We start from the raw sequence: 23,563 nt of genomic DNA, 5'->3' as shown, positions 1-23,563 counted from the left end.
CTCGAAACATTATATTTCTAAAAAGGATATTTCTTATCTTGATAGACAGTGAGATTTGTCCGTAACGCACTTTAAAATACAATACGTTTACAGTTGATTCTATTTAAAAGGTATTTACGCAGAAACTGAAGCTAGATTTTGTTTGAACTGTATGGGGTAAATGTTAGAGATATTGTTCCTCTGTTAACTAAGAAATACTACACTTTCTATGTCTTTTGTTTTGGTTTAACGCCATTTTAAACCCAAAACAAAACGAAAAAACTACATTTTACTAAGCAGTGGTATATTCCTAGATAAAATGAAACATTATGAAATAACACTAGGAGATATAAAGTATGCATAGATTATGAATATCAATCAAAAGAGGTATCAAAGTCAATGGAGACGTCAGAGCCTTTCTCGGTCAGAAGTCCAAGAATGTAGCAAGAGAACTGAGAGCAATTTACAATACACTGATACATAATACTTCACGATCATATTGTAATTTATCATCATTAATAAAGCCAGAGTTATTACAATCATAGATATCAAATAGATAGGTTGTTTTTAGCATGATATTTGGTCAAGTCTTTTGCTACAGTTTTTATGTGCGATAAATTGAAAGGAACTGTCGTTTTGATAGGCTATGATGCTTCTTTTGTAAGTTGGTTTCCGTTTTTATATGAGAACAAATATGCTGTTTAAGGTTACATAAAAAAATGACAATCAATATCTTCACTATAATCCAGAGGTTACATAAGGCGTAAAAAAATTGTTTGTTTTCGGTATCCCGATCTACCCTAAATTTTTGGTCCGACCCTAAATGTTTTTATGGCCTTGGAGAATATTATTTTCAAGTTTTTAACAAAAAGTTGCAAAACTGCAATTTTTATGCCTTAAACATGGTCATTGATGATAGGAATCAACAAACTGATGCTCTAAAGGCATAACCCCTTACTTGTATAAAGTTTTTGACACAGAAATAATTTCCGAAAAGTCTCACTTAATAAAAAAAAAATCAAAACAAAAAATTTCGGACCTACCTGTCTTAATTTTTTTGAGCATGTTACCAGAAACAAAGATTTTTTTTGGCTTAATGTGATTCCTGTATTAGTGCTGCCTAAAACTGTGTACACTTCATACTTTTCAGAACTTTTATCAAGTCTAAGATTCAGATTTTGAACAATTATCACTTATTTGGCAAAATGTTTTCAATAAACAGGAAAAATCAATAAACAGGAAAAATCAACAACAACACGTGTAGCGTTTGTTCATAGATAATTATTAATTTTTTTTTTTGCAAAATGTTTTCAGTAACTCTCAATATCGTTCAAATGACACTCAGTATTTTCTTAAGTTTTTGGTTGTTTTTCGTATTTCTTGTTTTAATGTTTTAGCATAATGCAAATCATTCTACCATATTTGTTATTACATGACTGTATTCTATTGTTTCTCTGATTGGCTGAAAACGGTTCGAAAAGTAATGAGTAAATGTCATATCAACTTATCTTGGGTTATAAATAGTAGGATATAATAACAGATCGAAGTAGGTGCTTGGAAAACCAATATCAACCTGATATGGTCTAAAAATAGATTGCAATATTTCCAATTTCAATTGTCCAATTAAATGAGAATACAATTGTAATAACATGTCTGACTATACATCTATTTATGTAATAAAACAATTATTGACTTTTTCATAGGTTGATATCAGGATTTATCAACCCTCAAAAAGTTATATTCACCTCGCCTTCGGCTCGGTGAATATAACTTTTTTTGGGTTGATAAATCTTGATATCAACCTATGAAAAAGTCGATAATTTTATAACATGATTTTGAATATATTATTTTGGTACTATATAAAAGAGTGCAGTTCCATGAAAAATGATTTATGGCCCAGTTAAAAAATTGGATGTGGTGTAAACGAAAAAAACAAAAAAAAAAAAAAAACAAAAAAAAAAAAAAAAAAAAAAAAAACAATGGACACAAATAAAGAAATTGGAATTTAGGTAGGGGATCTGAGGTTATGGTACATGCGTATCACAGAAACTGCCAAAAGACAGAATATGAAAAGATTGACATATAACAGGTCCGATTGAATGTACAGGGAGACATTAACGGCCGCTTTACGTCACAAACAAAAGTTTCTTCATTTTGAATCAACCAAGTTAGCATATATTTTTCATATCTTGGTTTTCTACCACTTAATACAGTTCACATTCTTAAAAGCCAGGTGCATTTCATTAACTCAAGAACATACTTTAAACACCTGCATATTTCCTTTTGTTCGTTAGTTTTCTTTTAGTGTCGGTTTTCAACAGTAAATATTTTACTAATGATCACATAAATACTCACTGTATTGCGTGTGTTTCTGAAATTATAAAACAAAATGCTCTATTTCTAAAATGAATGACTACATAGATGCACTTTGCTATCATACAAAAGACAATGGTTTATATCCATTAAGAAAACACATGAAGGCAGCCCCTCAAATAGTTTGTTTTATTGGATTTAACGTCGCACCAACACAATTATAGGTCATGTCTCTTACGCACCTGTAACGTAATTAAAAGTATAAGCGTCTGATGGCCCTTTCACGCTTCCGTAGAATCAACGTTTATTACACGAAATTCATTTTGAAATTATTTCTGAAATGTCTAAGTCTGCAGTTCTAAAATACGGAAATATCTTACATCAGAAGCATATACTGACACTTTCAGATAACATCAAAAACGACCTTTTGAACAATTTGACGAAGTTCAAAAATCTCCATATACCCTTGCTCCGTTACGGACTCCCTGTAGAATGTGTGTTTATTCCGAGTTCAAACATGTTTTTTGTAGCTGAAAAGCTGACAAGTCATGCTAAAGCCCAGGTATTTCTTACTACGGGGTGACCTCTGCGCGTTTCCCCTGACTATCAATCAATGCAAATGCGTTTTCAAGTTTAGCCTATCTACTTTTATTTTCTTTACCTCCGGGAATAGCTGAAAGTCGAGTGACGTCATTTTCTGTGTTGTCAAAAACAAACCTATGCCTGGCGAGATTGCATGAAAATGTGCCCGATGTCCTAAGGATATGGCATCTTTCCAGCTTTGATGGTAAATGAAGACCCAATGCACGCCCCGTGCATTATTTCATCATGGTCAGACACATGGGTATGACCATCGATCTTCTGTAAGTCAGCTGAATGGCTTCCTCGATTGTAGAATTCAACGCGAAAAGTGAGGCTGGAGCCCACATCGGTGAGGGACAAGGGACCTTAACAACTCGGTCACGGAGGCCCCTGCCTCTCAAATAGTAACCCTATAGAACTGTATGGATGTGTACATGGATGTGTGCATATTCTGTATACGAATGCATAGTACACACAATACACATTCCAGTACAATTTAAAGAACAAAAATGACGAAGAAAAACGAATAACACATTTATAAAACTGAGACATGTTGTAGTATTATGTAACTATTCTTATGTAACTCTATAACAAAATAGATAGTTACATTAAAAATGAACACAGTAACATAGAATAGATAATGTATGTTCAGATGATTTCTTAATTACACGCAAAATAAACACTTCTTTTTTTTAATTGACAAAAGAAAAAAAAAACAATATAGAATTAATGCTTTAAAGTTTGTAATGATTTCAAATTCTCCCTACATATTTTTAAAATACATGTACAATCAAATGTAGTTGTAGCGTATTTTAAAGCGACGTCATGGAAAACATCTCACTGCTTACTTAGCAAATATGTATGAATTGTAGCATATAACCGCTGTTCTTGTCACTTTTCGGGGGTGTTTTAACAGGGGAGAAAACGTGCGTTCCGTGGCAAAGCGTAGGCGTATTACGGCCCAAAACGGATAGATGTCAACATGGAAAAGCAACACAGACATTCCCGTGTATATTTAACAAATAATCAAGGCCTTCAAGTGGTTTATCGTTTGATTTACCACGGTTCAGAGTTCAGATGCGTAGGAATTGAACCACGAGGGCGTTGTTTATCAGAATATACAGAGCTTGATTTCCTTCTTTGTTTAACTGGAAATCAAACCGAGTCCTGTTAGATATGGACATTTAATGACGTTTAGTGACAATATATTCATTTATTAGTTTTTATGCGTTTTATGCTAGAGTAGCGTTAGTGCATGTTCATTTAGTTTTATATATAACTTATAACATATTCAGAATTCCTCGGGAATCGTTGGTACCCTCTGCCTACCGGGCTCGGGAACCAACCAATCCCTCGGGATTCTGCAGATGTTATAAGACGAAAAAAGATGCTTTTTCTCTACAATAGTCTCTTTCAAGAATATTTTCTAAAAAAATGATGCAATAGAATAAGATTATTGAAATGGTAAAGTATCATGTGTAAAGTACTATGCATACTGATTCCTCTGTCATACAGGTTTTTACGCTATATTGTCATACGATACAATTCATATGATCATCAGTTTATTTTATCATTTTATTCTGTTTCAGTAATATTTTATTTCCCAAGATAATGGTTTAGCATTGGTTCAAAGAACGCAAATTAGCTTAACACACCTGATTTTTATTCAGAGATTGAAACAAAATACTATTTTAGAAATACTATGGAGCATTAAGAATAGATTTAAACTGTTTGATACATTAAAAGTGAATTTAGAATCTTAGCAAATGCTACTTTTTAATAAAAGTTTGTCGTTTTGTAGCAGCATTCTCATTTATATTCATGAAACAGTTTATTAAAACAAAAATATGTTAATTAAGGGCCATTTTCGTACCATCTTTATTGTTTTATGACCAAACTGACTAAGATACATGATGGACGTATCATCTTATGGTTGCCATTTCCAAATATAAATGGTTGCCTGGGACACAGTGAAATCATAAATAGATGGAAAAATATTTCTTATTTTCACTCAACTGGTCCTACAAATCCATTTCGTACCTTTGAAAAATTGTCCAGCTGGGGTAGTGGGTTGGGGGATGGTGTATGGTTGGCCTTTGTGACCCTACCTATATTTGATAACTTCAGTCTATGAACAATAGGTAGAAGATGAATGACTTTAAAATTTGTCTGCAATCGAAACGTCAGGGAAACATTCAGCTCGCATTTGGATCGAGCTCGGGAACTCCTGTCTATTAGAAATATTTTACTCTCCACCTGCGATATTCGTACTTCTGAAAAAAGTATATTAATTTGATATGCCCTGTTTAACAGAATGAAAAGTTTATGAAAAATTCTTTCAATAAAAGTTCTCATTCGTTTAGAATTGATGCAAAATAATTTACTATCTTATTTCCAGTCAACTGTTAAATTTCGCTTATTCATCATGCAAATGAACACTTGCAATTGTCATTTAGAATCCTGTTCTGCATTGTTAGCAATAAATTTTCCCCAGTGAATATAGCAACCTTTGACATTCTTTGAAATATTTCCCCATTTTTCATTTAAACGCTTTGCACGCCAACGCCGACGCACAGCTGCTTTATGAAACATGTCCGGAATTATAGAATCAAACCGATTACAAAACAATAATGCTTTTAAACATAGTCCAGTATTCTCGGATGTCATTTTAGTAAAAAAATAAATACCTTTGGATACAATGCAACACTTACAGAACTTTTACAGAAATGTCATCATGTTATGTTGGAAATTGAATTGACACTGGTTTTAACTTGAGAACGAGGTAGTAAAAGAATGATTGTTGAGAATTTTCAAGTCACAAATACCCTAAAAACTACAAATAAACAACAGTAGTCACTACATAGCTAGAGAACAACACTGCGAACTATCATGCGTTTCGTATCTGAAGGTATCAGAAAAGCACGGCAAATGTGTTATGTTTGATATCGGTTTATATTAAAGATATTTCAGACATGAAAGAAAGACGTATATTTGTGAGAAACTGAATAGACAGATCCGTAAATATCTTTCTTTATTATTGAGAGGTCAGAAATTGTACCGAAGAAATTGCAACAACATGCAAAGATCAAACAACATAGGAAATACAGCAGTAAACATGATAGAGATATACACCGTCAAAACAGCAGTAAACATGTTAGAATTATACACCGGCAATACAGCAGTAAACATGATAGAGTTATACACCGTCAATACAGCAGTAAACATGATAGAATTATACACCCTCAATACAGCAGTTTATTACATACTCGTTTCTATTCCCTGTTAAGTTACACTGGTACCGGAAACGTAAGCATGATAGAGTATGCACCGTCAATACAGCAGTAAGCATGATAGAGTTATACACCGTCAATACAGCAGTAAATATGATAGAGTTATACACCGTCAATACAGCAGTAAACATGATAGAGTTATACACCGTCAATACAGCAGTTAACATGATAGAGTTATACACCGTCAATACAGGAATTTGAAATATAAACTTAACAACATCATTACAACAAAGTTGAGCAAATCATCAAAACATGTAATTGAAACTAGATCGGAAGTAAGATGAAACAGTGCCCTTTAAGCGAATAAAAGAACTAAACATTGACAAATATATTATGATAATTTTTATAAAATGATACATAAAGAAATGTACAATTTCGAACGAGTCGCGAATATGGCAAAGCACTGTAGCCGGCTATATACAGCATAAAAAATATTATATATAACTTAAACGCTGAAATAAAGCTAAGAAGACATTACCATAGTATTTGAACAATATCTATACTAACGCCATGTAAATAACCGAAGGGTAATCTTTTCAACAAAAAAGTTGATAAAAAGTTCCCAATTAAGTGTACCTCCTTAAAACGACATGATAACTGAACGTTAAAGAGAGCACGAAAACAAACACTTAGAACTGATCATATTAATACATTCCATTGACTAAGGCAATCACAGATTATAATACCAATCAAACGAATCAGTTTACCCAAGTTGTCACTGTACTGTTTATCAAACTTCCCCAATAACATTAATATTCAGCTCTATCTTATGTATTGTATACTTTCTTCTCTTATATTTGTTAAAGTGATGTAGATGCCCCGAGACTTCCTTGATCTGCTCAGTAGCACATAATTTGCAGGTTGTTCAATGATGCCTGTGTCATATCAGATCACTGTGCAAAATTGAAACACTGTCGTTACTTAATAGCTGGTATAGTTCAACTGAGAAGACGACGTTATTTTCAAGTATGGTTTGGTTCCTGAACCAGTTGAATGTAAGGACTTGCTACTATACCGCATAAACAAAATAAATGTAATATTTTTATTTTCAAAACAATTTGAATTACTTTTTGTACATTATATGGCGCCTAGAAATAACTTCTATTTAATCATTTAGAAGATCATGTTCTTCAACCAATCAAAAGAAACTTGATAGTCAATTCTTTAACACTCCTTGTACACACTAGCACAACTGTCCTCTTATAACACGTATAATTTTCATGTAATTCAAGTTACAAACCATACCCTCAAGTATAAGTTATACACTGTTTTAAATGGTAAGGTATCCAATATTTTCAAAATGATTAATTTTTGATTTATTTGTTTTTTTTTTCTATTTGATTTAAGATTTTTGTCTAGCTAGGTGACGTAGAAGTCTGCTAGTCTGCATTCGGACCATTTGTTCTGTTCATAGGAAAAATCTCGTGTAGCAGAGTTGGGTCAGAAGTTTGCCGAGGTAGTAAAAGTAAAACAAAAGCTGTCAGAGGACAGCAACGCTCGACTATTCAATAGCCTTGTCAATTGAATGAATACAAAAGTCGAAAAAGGGGCATAATTTGGTAAAAATGCAAAACAGCGTTATGGAACCTGCACAGTGCTCATCAGCTCATGACAGTGGACAAGTGTGTGAAATTTCAATCCTATTCCCATTAGTGGGTACTGAGATACCAGCTTACATAAAAGAATTTAACCAAAACCTGCTAAGTTGAAAAAGGGGCATAATTAAAATTGTAAAATGAAAAGTAGAGTTATTGAACCTTTGCAGTGCATGTCATATCATGACAATTAATAAGTGTGTGGAGTTTCAATCCATTCCCAGAAGTGGTTACTGAGATACCAGCTTACATACAAAACCTTAACCAAAAATTTCTCAGTCGAAAAAGGGGCATAACTTTGTAAAAAAGCAGAATAGAGTTATCAAACCTGTGCTATGTAAGTCAGTTTATCACAGTGAATAAGTGTGTGAAGTTTCAATCCATTCCCACAAGTGGTTTCTGAGATACCAGCTTACATACAAAACCTTAACCAAATCGGGACGCGGACGCCGACGCACGGGCGAGTCCAATAGCTCTATTGTTCTATGAATAGTCGAGCTAAAAAGGAAACTAACAAAATATCTTAATTTTTTAAAAGATTAATGAACGGTAGACAGACTAGAGTTCTGCAATTACTTGGAAAAACCTTCAATATCTCATGCTATCTCTCTTCCATATACATGTATGTTAACAAATGACTTTAAGTGAAAATTTGATTAAGACATCCCCGTATAAATCCTACGAAAACAGCATTTAAAGACCAATAGCCGAATACAAAGTGTTGTTATATTTTCTTATCCCTTGGGATCATTGAGTTCATTCACTGTATCTGTTTAACTCTTACTATGCTAAATTTCTACAATGAACGTGTCAGTCTTTCAATTTGGACAGTACCATTAACTGTTAAAAGGGGTGCATAACAAAAAGATACTGACAGAATGGCGAACATTACAGATCATGGTCAGATTGCGCGGATGTGCAGGCTGATCTTGATCTGCACTGGTCGCAAAGGCAAAATCAATCGTGTCCAGCATGATAAGGGTTAAGCCACTTCTACTGGGTTAATCTCCAACGCAATAAATTTCGCTAGGGGAGGTAATCGTTGCTGGAAGTTTGCTACGGAGTGTGGAATGATGCGCATTTTTTCACATCTCACGACCAAGTCATTTTTTTGGTTGCTTTCTTTGCTTCCTTCAGGTTGGTGCCATCATTCCAACACCCTGGCTACAGTTTGTTTTCCTGTATCAAAATAATTTCATCAACAGTTCTTAAAAGATTTTCTTACGGAAAAAATAAGATTGCATGGCCTCCCTAGTGTATTGCTTATTCCCACATTTACCCAAATCATTATAAATCTGTAGAAGTAAAACTTAGCGCTCTTGATATATACTCAATCGCACTTTTATCATTATTATAATAAGATATTACTGAATGCTTTTTTGAGCATTTCCAGGAATTTCCAAACTGTTCATCTCTTGTCCGCCAAAATGCACGTTTGCTCCCGTAAGTTGTGTCACATTAAACATAGCGTATTTTGACCTTGGTACGTTTTCTGAATAAAAGAAATAGGTGTAATTTACAGGCATTTATATTCAATGGGTTTTAAAAATTATTTATAGATCTCTTTTTGTCTTTAAAATATTTTTTAGATCTTAATATTTATTTCTTATGAGATATTACTGAGTAAAACAAATGAATGCTTAGGTCAATTTACGTTGTCTTTCATTAAGGCCTTGTTGTATATTGTTTTACAGAATGCCGAATTACATCATTTACAAGAAGATTGCAGTTATCAATTTACGGCCATGATAATGAAAGATTTTATTTATGAAAAAGTGCCCTGGGCTGTTCCTTTAGCTTAGCGCCAAATCAAAAATGTCTCCATCTAGCTGTTCCAATGCCCTTTCCAACGAGACCTTTCACATTAAAATGCACGTCTGCATTCGTAAGCAGTATCACACATAACGTATTTTTGCCCGGGTACGTTTTCTGAATAAAAGAGATAGGTATAATTTACAGGCATTTACATTCAATGGGTTTTTAAAAAATATTTATAGATCTTTATAATTATCCATAGTAACATATAGCTGAGTAAAATCAAATAATGCTTAGATCCATTACCTAGCTTGATTTGATTTCAGAGCCTGTCTAGGCATTTTCAAATTTTCCATCTTTTGCCTGTTATAACATTCAATCAAATATTTCGTAAATGTTTTATTAAAGGTGTTTTCCTTACATTTTAACACTTTGTTAATGATACCGGCCAGTGTGAAGTCTGTCTTGGGCCTATCTTTCATTTAGGCCTATATATTTTGTTTTACAGAAGGCCGAATTCCACCATTTACAAGAAGATTGCAGTTATCAATTTATGATTATTAATTAATGTTCCTTTCGCTGAGCACCTAATCAAAGATGTCTCCGTCTAGTTGTTCATATGCCCTTTTAAACGAGAACTTTTGCATTAAAATGCACATTTGCACTCGTACGTGGTGTCACATTAAACATAGCGTAATTTGGCCGAGGTACGCTTTTGAATAAAAAAGTTAGGTGTAATTTTAAGGCATTTATATTCATTGGGGTTTTAAAAAATATTTATAGATCTATAATAAGACATTGCTGAGTAAAATGAAAGAATGCTTAGACGATTACCTAGCTTGATTTGATTTCAGAGCGTTTCTATGAATTTTCATATTATCCATCTTTTTCCCGCCATAACTTTCAATCATATATTTCCTATATGCTTTTTTAAAGGTGTTTCCCTTACATTCTTACATTGTGTTAATAAAACCGGCCTGTATGTAATCTGTCTTGGGCCTGTCTTTCATTTAGACCTTATTATATTTTGTTTTACAGAAGGCTGAATTCCTTCATTTACAATATCCATTTACAGCCATGATTATGGGAGACTTATACTCATGATACTGTCCTGGTCTGTTCCTTTCACTTAGCGCGAAATCAAACATATCTTCGTCTAGATGTTCCTATGCCCTTTCCAACGAGACCTTTTGCATTAAAAAGCACGTTTGCACTTGTAAGCCGTGGCACATTGAACATAGCGTAATTGGCCTGGGAACGTTTTCTGGATAAATAAGATGTAATTTTAAGGCATTTATATTCATTGGGTTTTTAAAAAACATTTATATTTTATTTTTTTTTTTGCAAAATGTTTTCAGTGACTCTCAATATCGTTCAATGGCACTCAGTATTTTCTTAAGTTTTTGGTTGTTTTTCGTATTTCTTGTTTTAATGTTTTAGCATAATGCAAATCATTCTACTATATTTGTTATTACATGACTGTATTTTATTGTTTCTCTGATTGGCTGAAAACGGTTCGAAAAGGAATGAGTAAATGTCATATCAATTTATCTTGGGTTATAAATAGTAGGATAATAATAACAGATCGAAGTAGGTGCTTGGAAAACCAATATCAACCTGATATGTCTAAAAATAGATTGCAATATTTCCAATTTCAATTGTCCAATTAAATGAGAATACAATTGTAATAACATGTCTGACTATACATCTATTTATGTAATAAAACAATTATTGACTTTTTCATAGGTTGATATCAGGATTTATCAACCCTCAAAAAGTTATATATAATATAACTTTTTTTGGGTTGATAAATCTTGATATCAACCTATGAAAAAGTCGATAATTTTATAACATGATTTAGAATATATTATTTTGGTACTATATAAAAGAGTGCAGTTCCAAGAAAAATGGTTTATGGTCCAGTTAAAAAATTGGATGTGGTGTAAACGAAAAAAAAAATCAGAAAAAAAAACAAAACAAACAATGGACACAAATAAAGAAATTGGAATTTAGGTAGGGGATCTGAGGTTATGGTACATGCGTATCACAGAAACTGCCAAAAGACAGAATATGAAAAGATTGACATATAACAGGTCCGATTGAATGTGCAGGGAGACATTAACGGCCGCTACACGTCACAAACAAAAGTTTTTTCATTTTGAATCAACCAAGTTAGCATATATTTTTCATATCTTGGTTTTCTACCAGTTCACATTCTTAAAAGCCAGGTGCATTTCATTAACTCAAGAACATACTTTAAACACCTGCATATTTCCTTTTGTTCGTTAGTTTTCGTTTAGTGTCGGTTTTCAACAGTAAATATTTTACTAATGATCACATAAATACTCACTGTATTGCGTGTGTTTCTGAAATTATAAAACAAAATGCTCTATTTCTAAAATGAATGACTACATAGATGCACTTTGCTATCATACAAAAGACAATGGTTTATATCCATTAGGAAAACACATGAAGGCAGCCCCTCAAATAGTTTGTTTTATTGGATTTAACGTCGCACCAACACAATTATAGGTCATGTCCCTTACGCACCTGTAACGTAATTAAAAGTATTAGCGTCTGATGGCCCTTTCACGCTTCTGTAGAATGAACGTTTATTACACGAAATTCATTTTGAAATTATTTCTGAAATGTCTAAGTCTGCAGTTCTAAAATACGGAAATATCTTACATCCGAAGCATATACTGACACTTTCAGACAACATCAAAAAGGACCTTTTGAACGATTTGACGAAGTTCCAAAAATCTCCATATACCCTTGCTCCGTTACGGACCCCCTGTGGAATGTGTGTTTATTCCGAGTTCAAATATGTTTTTTGTAGCTGAAAAGCTGACAAGTCATGCTAAAGCCCAGGTATTTCTAACTACGGGGTGACCCCTGCGCGTTTCCCCTGACTATCAATCAATGCAAATGCGTTTTCAAGTTTAGCCTATCTACTTTTATTTTCTTTACTTCCGGGAATAGCTGAAAGTCGAGTGACGTCATTTTCTGTGTTGTCAAAAACAAACCTATGCCTGGCGAGATTGCATGAAAATGTGTTCGATGTCCTAAGGATATGGCATCTTTCCAGCTTTGATGGTAAATGAAGACCCAAGGCACGCCCCGTGCATTATTTCATCATGGTCAGACACATGGGTATGACCATCGATCTTCTGTAAGTCAGCTGAATGGCTTCCTCGATTGTAGAATTCAACGCGAAGAGTGAGGCTGGAACCCACATCGGTGAGGGACAAGGGACCTTAACAACTCGGTCACGGAGGCCCCTGCCTCTCAAATAGTAACCCTATAGAACTGTATGGATGTGTACATGGATGTGTGCATATTCTGTATACGAATGCATAGTACACACAATACACATTCCAGTACAATTTAAAGAACAAAAATGACGAAGAAAAACGAATAACACATTTATAAATTAAAACTGAGACATGTTGTAGTATTATGTAACTATTCTTATGTAATTCTATAACAAAATAGATAGTTACATTAAAAATGAACACAGTAACATAGAATAGGTAATGTATGTTCAGATGATTTCTTAATTACACGCAAATTAAACACTTCTTTTTTTAATTGACAAAAGAAAAAAAAACAATAAAGAATTAATGCTTTAAAGTTTGTAATGATTTCAAATTCTTCCTACATATTTTTAAAATACATGTACAATCAAATGTAGTTGTAGCGTATTTTAACGCGACGTCATGGAAAACATCTCACTGCTTACTAATACAGAAATGTAATAAGTATGGAGATATACTGTTTTGTCAGAGCATTTAGCAAATATGTATGAATTGTAGCATATAACCGCTGTTCTTGTCACTTTTCGGGGGTGTTTTAACAGGGGAGAAAACGTGCGTTCCGTGGCAAAGCGTAGGCGTATTACGGCCCAAAACGGATAGATGTCAACATGGAAAAGCAACACAGACATTCCCGTGTATATTTAACAAATAATCAAGGCCTTCAAGTGGTTTATCGTTTGATTTACCACGGTTCAGAGTTCAGATGCGTAGGAATTGAACCACGAGGGCGTTGTTTATCAGAATATACAGAGCTTGATTTCCTTCTTTGTTTAACTGGAAATCAAACCGAGTCCTGTTAGATATGGACATTTAATGACGTTTAGTGACAATATATTCATTTATGAGTTTTGTATGCGTTTTATGCTAGAGTAGCGTTAGTGCATGTTCATTAGTTTTTATATAACTTATACATATTCAGATTCTCGGGAATCGTTGGTACCTCTCCCTACGGCCTCGGAACCAACCATCCCTCGGGATTCTGCAGATGTTATAAGACGAAAAAAGATGCTTTTTCTCTACAATAGTCTCTTTCAAGATATTTTCTCAAAATAATGATGCAATAGAATAAGATTATTGAAATGGTAAAGTATCATGTGTAAAGCACTATGCATACTGATTCCTCTGTCATACAGATTTTTACGCTATATTGTCATACGATACAATTCATATGATCATCAGTTTATTTTATCATTTTATTCTGTTTCAGTAATATTTTATTTCCCAAGATAATGGTTTAGCATTGGTTCAAAGAACGCAAATTAGCTTAACACACCTGATTTTTATTCAGAGATTGAAACAAAATACTATTTTAGAAATACTATGGAGCATTAAGAATAGATTTAACTGTTTGATACATTAAAAGTGAATTTAGAATCTTAGCAAATGCTACTTTTTAATAAAAGTTTGTCGTTTTGTAGCAGCATTCTCATTTATATTCATGAAACAGTTTATTAAAACAAAAATATGTTAATTAATGGCCATATTCGTACCATCTTTATTGTTTTATGACCGAAACTGACTAAGATACATGATGGACGTTAATCTTTATGGTTGCATTTCAATATAAATGGTTGCTGGGACACAGTGAAATCATAAATAGATGGGAAATATTTTATTTTCACTCAACTGGTCCTACAAATCCATTTCGTACCTTTGAAAAATTGTCCAGCTGGGGTAGTGGGTGGGATGGTGTATGGTTGGCCTTTGTGACCACCTATATTTGATAACTTCGTCTATGAACAATAGGTAGAAGATGAATGACTTTAAAATTTGTCTGCATCGAAACGTCAGGGAAACATTCAGTTCGCATTTGGATCGAGCTCGGGAACGCCTGTCTATTAGAAATATTTTACTCCCCACTGCGATATTCGTACTTCTGAAAAAGTATATTAATTTGATATGCCCTGTTTAACAGAATGAAAGTTTATGAAAAATTCTTTCATAAAGTTCTCATTCGTTTAGAATTGATGCAAATATTTTACTATCTTATTTCCAGTAACTGTTACATTCGCTTATTCATCATGCAATGAACACTTGCAATTGTCATTTAGAATCCTGTTCTGCATTGTTAGCAATAAATTTTCCCCAGTGAATATAGCAACCTTTGACATTCTTGAATATTTCCCATTTTTCATTTAAACGCTTGCACGCAACGCCGACGCACAGCGCTTTATGAACATGTCCGGAATTATAGAATCAACCGATTACAAAACAATAAATGCTTTTAACATAGTCCAGTATTCTCGGATGTCATTTTATAAAAAAATAATACCTTTGGATACAATGCAACACTTACAGAACTTTTACAGAAATGTCATCATGTTATGTTGGAAATTGAATTGACACTGGTTTTAACTTGAGAACGACGTAGTAAAAGAATGATTGTTGAGAATTTCAAGTCACACAATACCCTAAAACTACAAATAAACAACAGTAGTCACTACATAGTTGAGAACACACTGCGAATATCATGCGTTTTCGTATCTGAAGGTATCAGAAAAGCACGGCAAATGTGTTATGTTTGATATCGGTTTATATTAAAGATATTTTCAGACATGAAAGAAAGACGTATTTTGTGAGAAACTGAATAGACAGATCCGTAAATATCTTTCTTTATTATTGAGAGGTCAGAAATTGTACCGAAGAAATTGCAACAACATGAAAGTCAAACAACATAGGAAATACAGCAGTAAACATGATAGAGATATAACCGTCAAAACGCAGTAAACATGTTAGAATTATACACCGCAAATACAGCAGTAAACATGATAGAGTTAAACACGTCAATACAGCAGTAAAACATTGATAGAATTATACACCCTCAATACAGCAGTTTATTACATACTCGTTCTATTCCTGTTATTTACACTGTACGAAACGTAGCATGATAGAGTATGCGCCGTCAATACAGCAGTAAGCATGATAGAGTTTACACCGTCCAATACAGCAGTAAATATGATAGAGTTATACACCGTCAATACAGCAGTAAATGATAGAGTTATACACCGTCAATACAGCAGTTAACATGATAGGTTATACACCGTCAATACAGGAATTTGAATATAAAACTTAACAACATCATTACAACAAAGTTGAGCAATCATCAAAACATGTAATTGAAACTAGATCGGAAGTAAGATGAAACAGTGCCTTTAATAAAGATCATGATTTGTTTGCTGATAATTTATATTATAAGGTCATCGTATGGTAAGGTCCAATCACAAGTCAGGACATTGCAAGCACTTAGCCTGTTTATTATAAGCAATAAATTTCAGTAATATAACTTGACAGTGAATATTCCATTTTAGCAAAGTCATTCCACCTTATACGAGTTTAGAAACATTGAATTACTAAATAAACCAAATGATAAATACACAAGGTAATCTTTTAAAAAGTAGTTTTTAAATTACATCCATTATGTTTTATAAAAAATATAAAACAAATGCATTACAGAAGCTTTTAGAAGAATAAATATGTACTTTGAACATGATATATAAATTATTGACTGGATTTTATATACATAAACGAAGTTAAAGATTGTTGATTTAGTCAACACCAAAACATTAACATTCATCTAATTGATAACTCTTCGTCTATATACCTCTTTAAAATGCTACTGAGCTTCTTATTCTATAAAATCAGCAATAATTTGCTTTTTTTATATCGTTTATTTTGTTACTTTCGATCATAAAAAGATCTAATATTGAAAACACAAACTGTGTAATTCTCTTATAGTTTTGAGAAATTGACTAATGCAAGATAAAGCTTTGCTACTACAGCAGTATAATGTTAATGGAGTCACTCAAACGCATAAACAGTAAATTAGTATCTTCAAACAATTAAAATAATTTTGTGTTACATGCTGAAAAAGACTATAAAAACAAACAGCATTTCATATCAACTTCAAAACACGGAAAATAAGCAATTTACTGTAGGCAATAAAATTATGATTCCTGACAATACTAGCTACATGTCAAGTCTATCACGGTAATTTATACATGTATCAGTACACCATACAGGATCTTGTATATATTAAAAAGTCTTAAATGGAAGGTTGAGGCATGATAGATGTTTGTCACTAATTGGAGAGTTTCTATTGCCTTTAAGCGAATAAAAGAACTAAACATTGACAATATATTATGATATTTTTATAAAATGATACATAAAGAAATGTACAATTTCGAACGAGTCGCGAATATGGCAAAGCACTGTAGCCGGCTATATACAGCATAAAAAATATTATATATAACTTAAACTCTGAAATAAAGCTAAGAAGACATTACCATAGTATTTAAACAATATCTATACTAACGCCATGTAAATAACCGAAGGGTAATCTTTTCAACAAAAAAGTTGATAAAAAGTTCCCAATTAAGTGTACCTCCTTAAAACGACATGATAACTGAACGTTAAAGAGAGCACGAAAACAAACACTTAGAACTGATCATGTTAATACAGTCCATTGACTAAGGCAATCACAGATTATAATACCAATCAAACGAATCAGTTTACCCAAGTTGTCACTGTACTGTTTATCAAACTTCCTCAGTAACATTAATATTCACCTCTATCTTATGTATTGTATACTTTCTTCTCTTGTATTTGATAAAGTGATGTAGATGCCCCGAGACTTCCTTGATCTGCTCAGTAGCACATAATTTGCAGGTTGTTCAATGATGCCTGTGTCATATCAGATCACTTACAAGTTTCGTATCAGACCGACAGTATAGTATCTGTAAAATACATGTAAAATACATATGAACACTACGCACAGCAGGTAGAGACCCCAAAATATGAAACATACTAAGTCATGAATTTAACAATTGATCTTATATATAGCTTTTAACAATGATATCAAAAATAATTTCATTTAGGGTGTGGCCACTGTGCAAAATTGAAACACTGTCGTTACTTAGTAGCTAGCAGTAGTTCAGCTGAGAAGACTGGACGTTATTTTCAAGTAGGGTTTGGTTCCTGAACCAGTTGAATGTAAGGACTTGCTACTATACCGCATAAACAAAATAAATGTAATATTTTTATTTTCAAAACAATTTGAATTACTTTTTGTACATTATATGGAGCCTAGAAATAACTTCTATTTAATCATTTAGAAGATCATGATCTTCAACCAATCAAAAGAAACTTGATAGCCAATTCTTTAATACTCCTTGTACACACTAGCACAACAACTGTCCTCTTATAACACGTATGATTTTCATGTAATTCAAGTTACAAACCATACCCTCAATTATAAGTTATGCACTGTTTTAAATGGTAAGGTATCCAATATAATTCAAAATGATTAACTTTTGATTTTTTTTTTCTATTTGATTTAAGATTTTTCATCTAGCTAGATGACGTAGAAGTCTGTTAGTCTGCATTCGGACCGTCTGTTTTATTCATAGGAGAAATCTCATAAAGCAGAGGCCAGGACAGAATTTTGCCAAGTTAGTAAAAAGTAGAAAAAGGAAACTAATAAAATATCTTAAATTTTTAAAAGATTAACTAACGGTAGATAGACTAGAGTTCTGGAAAAAGCAACAATATCTCATACTATCTCTCTTCCATATATGTTAACAAATGACCTTAAGTGAAAATTTGATTAAGACATCCCCGTATAAATCCTACGAAAACAACATTTAACGACCAATAGCTGAATACAAAACTTCCCGTATTTAGACACAGTGTTGTTATATTTTCTTGTCCCTTGGGATCATTGAGTTCATTCACCGTATCTGTTTAACTCTTACCATGCCAAATTTCTATAATGAACCTGTCAATCTTTTAATTTGGACAGTACCATTAACTGTTAAAAGAGGTGCATAACAAAAAGATACTGACAGAATGGCGAACATTGCAGATCATGGTCAGACTGCGCGGATGTGCAGGCTGATCTTGATCTGCACTGGTCGCAAAGGCAAAATCAATCGTGTCCAGCATGATAAGGGTTAAGCCACTTCTGCAGTAAATTTCGCTAGGGGAGGTAATCGTAGCTGGAAGTTTGCTATGGAGTGTGGGGTGATGCGCATTTTTTTATATCTCAAAAACTAAGTCTATTGTAATATTTTTGGTTGCTTTCTTTGCTTCCTTCGGGTTGGTGCCATCATTCCAACACCGGGCTACAGTTTGTTTTCCTTCGTAATTTACAGGCATTTTCATTCAATGGGTTTAAAAAAATAATATTTATAGATCTTTATGACTATCTACAATAAGATATTGCTGAGTAAAATGACAGAATGCTTAGATCGATTACTTAGCTTGATTTGATTTCAGAGCGTTTCTAGGAATTTTCAAATTTTCCATTTTTTGCCAGCCAAAACTTTCAATCATATATTTCCTATATGCTTTATGAAAGGTGTTTTCCTTACATTCTAACACTAAGCTCATAATACCAGCCTTATGCCTTTCATTTAAGCCTTATTATATTTTGTTTTACAGAAGGCCGAATTCCATCATTTACAAGAAGGTTGCAGTTTTCAATTTACTGCTATGAGTATGAGAGACTTATACTCATGAAACTGTCCTTGACTGATCCTTTTGCTTAGCGCCAAATAAAACATGTCTCCGTCTAGCTGTTCCTGTGCCCTTTCAAACGAGACCTTTTGCATTAAAAAGCACGTTTGCACTCGAAAGCAATGTCACATTAAAGATAGCGTATTTTGGCCCGGGACCGACTTCTGAATAAAAGAGATAGGTGTTATTTACAGGCATTTATATCTATTGTGTTTTCAAAAAATATTTAAAGATCTTTATGATGATGATGTATAATAAGACATTGCTGAGTAAAATATGAGAATACTTTGATCGATTACCTAGCTTAATTAGATTTCAGAGTGTTTCTAGGCATTTTTAAATTTTCCATCTGTTGCCCGCCATAACTTTTGAAACTTGAAACTTGTTTATTTGCTTAAACGCCTATTTCTACATATAAAAAACATATTCAGCGGCATTGTAGAACATTATTTACAGAAATTCATTATCCTTCTGCCAGTGATATTTAAAAATAGACAGAACTCAAATCAAATTTATCGACAAAACAACAACAATAACAACAAAAAGAAAACAACAAAAAACGTCAATGTCATTGCTCTACTATGACTACAATTTTAAAATATTGTAAAGTAGTCTCTGAAGAAATAAGTTTTCAAATGTTTCTTGAATATGTTCACTGATACACTTTGTCTTAAATTTCAATCATATATGCTTTGTTTAAGGAATTTTCCTGACATTCTAACATTGTGTAAATAATATTGGCCTGTATGTAGTCTGTCTTGGACTTGTCTTCCATTTAGGCGTGATTATATTTTGTTTTACAGAAGGCCGAATTCCAGCTTTTACAAGACGATTGCAGCTGTCAATTTACGGCCATGATTATTAGAGCCATTCTAGTATACTAATGAACCTGTCCTGGATATTACTGAGTAAAATGAAAGAATGCTTAGATCGACCACCTAGCTTGATTTGATTTCAGAGCGTTTCTAGGAATTTTCATATTATTCATCTTTTTCCCGCCATAACTTTCAATCATATATTTCCTATATGCTTTATTAAATGCGTTTCCCTTACATTCTAACATTGTGTTAATAATACCGGCCTGTATATGGTATGACTTGGGCCTGGCTTTCATTTAGACCTTATTATATTTTGTTTTACAGAAGGCCAATTTCCTTCATTTACAAGAAGGTTGCAGTTATCAAGTAACGCCCATGATTATGAGAGACTTATACTCATGAAACTGTCTGTTCCTTTCGCTTACCGCCAAATCAAAGATGTCTCCGTCTAGATATTCCTATGCCCTTTCCAACGAGATCTTTAAATCTTAATATTTATTTTAATAAGATATTACTGAGTAAAATAAATGAATATTTACTTAGTGTTTCTTTAGGCCTTATTGTATATTATTTCACAGAATGTTGAATTACATCATTCACAAGACGATTGCAGTTATCAATTTGATTTACTTTTATTTCAACTGATAAACGGCAGTTTAGGAGTAGAATACTACGGACCTTTATTCTGAAAATTTAGAGGAAAGTTAAATGAAACTTTCTTTCTGTAAGTGAAAGGAAAGGTAAATTGAAAATACGATATATTTAAGATAAAAATACCAAAGCTGCAAAAAAATTGATATATAACCAATGTTAAATCATTCAAATTCATGGGCACGAAATTTCGTGGTGTTTGTCAAAACGAATATTTCATGGCAAAATTTAATCAAATGTTAAAGTTGAAATGAATGATTTACTTCCCAAAGAATTTGGCACATTTGACATTTCTACTTAATTTTCATTGAACTCTTCAGTCTATTCAATTTATTTGTTATTGTTAAGTATCCGTCCGATTACAAGCTCAAAAACTCAAATATACCGCACCATAGTTTAGATGGAAATGTTGCTGTCTAAATTTTTCTTAGAGAGCCAGTAATTTTTACTGTTTAGTTAGCAAACTTTAATTCACGTATACACAATAAATGATAGCATGACAAGTCTCCAGCCGTAATACCTTTAGACTTTGAACGACCATTTCACGCAGATCATATTCATTCAAATATTTTATTTCAAATTTGTTGCAGCTAAAAACGGGAAAAAAACATTGTATCACTAATTCAAAGTGTATGCTCAGATTTTCGTATATCACGTTTGAATGAAAAGAACGATAAGACGACTTCCAAAGCAATGCCACATACTAAAAACTCGAGCTTTACAGCAGACCAACAAGGTAAGTGGCAAAACCTTTCGCATGTCGTAAGATTTAAATGCCCTAAAGCTTATATATACTAAACCTTTGATGCTGCATAGCTTATACATATATATTCTGTGGTATATATGACCCATCATTTACACGTTCTATGGCCTACTTTTTCCTCAGCTTACACATCCTATAGCTAACATGCCATGGTGTCCCGATGGTATAGTGGTTACACGCTTGAATCTCAATCCACAGGTACAGGCACTTGGAATTTCTTAGATGGTATTAAGTGTCTCCAACCAAACTAGGAGGCCATTACTGGTACAAGTACTTCCCTTTGTAGGGAAGAGGTCTACGTGTGTGTAATATACAACGGTCAAGTTAGAGAACTAGGCTAAGTTAACCGGACCCGCCTGTCTCTAAAAGAGCTCTCTCTCTCTCTCTCTCTGATTTGGGGCTTTCCCTCGCTCTGTTCTTATAGTCAGGTCGCTCAGTTTTTTGAACTGGTAGAAGATGAATTTAGCGCCATGTACTTTACATTATCTGAACTGACCAGAGTTCTTGTTTCCAGTAAATAAGGTTATACAACGTTTCAAGTTAATTCTTGTTTTAAACATTTTCGTATTTACTAACTATCTGGGCTATTTAGTCACCCTCCATAGAAAATATGTGAAGTTAGTGTGACATATGGGAGGTGTCCCAATATTTAACATACTGACTCCTCATATCTCCATGGTTTGTTACTAACAAGCCTAATCTAACTGATTTGTTTCATCAACAATTTATTTTTAGCCTTAACCGACATTAAAATCTACTGATCATCCATATTAACCAATGAAAATGCTAGAATGTTGTGGGAAGTAAAACAAACAGAATTGTCATCACCTTATACTGCTTTGTTTTGTGAGCCTGTAAATCAATATTGCGTCTTTTTGAGGAGAAAGTAATGTCTCCATAAAATCACCTAATTACTGCCACACAAAACGTTGTCTTTAATTAAATAATTGCAGTGACGGACTCTTAAAATGTGAAAGGTTGCGGAGTACTTGCACATTTTATCAGATATTCAGTAATCCTTGATTAACACTACTTATTTGTTAAGGTTTTCATACCAAATAACCTCGACATTACGGGTTCTTATCACAAGCTTTCATAACTACGTAAATAAAATTATTTGTGCTTGTTTGATTTTCTTCTTTTACGTTTTAGCATACGTATATCTATATAGTTAGTTTATTCAAACAAAAGCCTACATGTATATGCATGCGAGTTAACAACATGTCAATATAAAACAGACGTACATTACAACTATTCAGTGGTATGATTTGACGTCATCCATGGACGGAGTTATCAGTAAAAAAAATAAGGCATATGACTCGGCGGATAAGGCGTTCAGCTGTCAGTTTTAGGGTTTTGAGTCCGAGTCTTAACTAGCCGCTAAAACTGCAACGTTCAGCAAGTTTTTCTAGAATGCAGTTAAAGAAGTAACTATTTAGTTTTGAGATTTCTTCTATGTAAATTATTGTAAAAATTACCCACTAAAAATCTTTAAAATATCCCAGTTCTAGAAATATTGTTATACGTAGCATATCCATGTAAGTTACATTAAATAATGTAACAGTAAAATAAAGAACGGTAAAATTTGCAGCGAAAAATAAAATGTTAAGGAAACTGAATTTGAACCTATGTTCATTTGTGTAGGAGTTAGAAATCTTACCATCACACCAACGTGCCACCGATTTCAGTTTGTAAACTATTTTCCCACACAAATATCGCTAAAATTCCGGAAACGCCCGAATACTGACGGAGAATAACGAGCGTCATGTAAATACTCATGAACAATACAAAAACAGTGTACTCATATATACCTTAACATCTTCCCTTTCCGGGACTATGCATATAAACTTCATGTTAGAATTTAGTTTGTATGCAATAATACATTTTACAATGTTTGCCATTACTTAAAAATGTTTAAATGCATGGTGTTGAAGCGGAAACTTCTTGTGTTGTAACTGATTGTGTTCTATTCTAAGTTAAGTGAAGG

This window comes from Mercenaria mercenaria, chromosome 6, assembly GCF_021730395.1.
Source record: "Mercenaria mercenaria strain notata chromosome 6, MADL_Memer_1, whole genome shotgun sequence".
NCBI lineage: Eukaryota > Metazoa > Mollusca > Bivalvia > Venerida > Veneridae > Mercenaria > Mercenaria mercenaria.
This window is presented reverse-complemented; position numbering follows the sequence as displayed.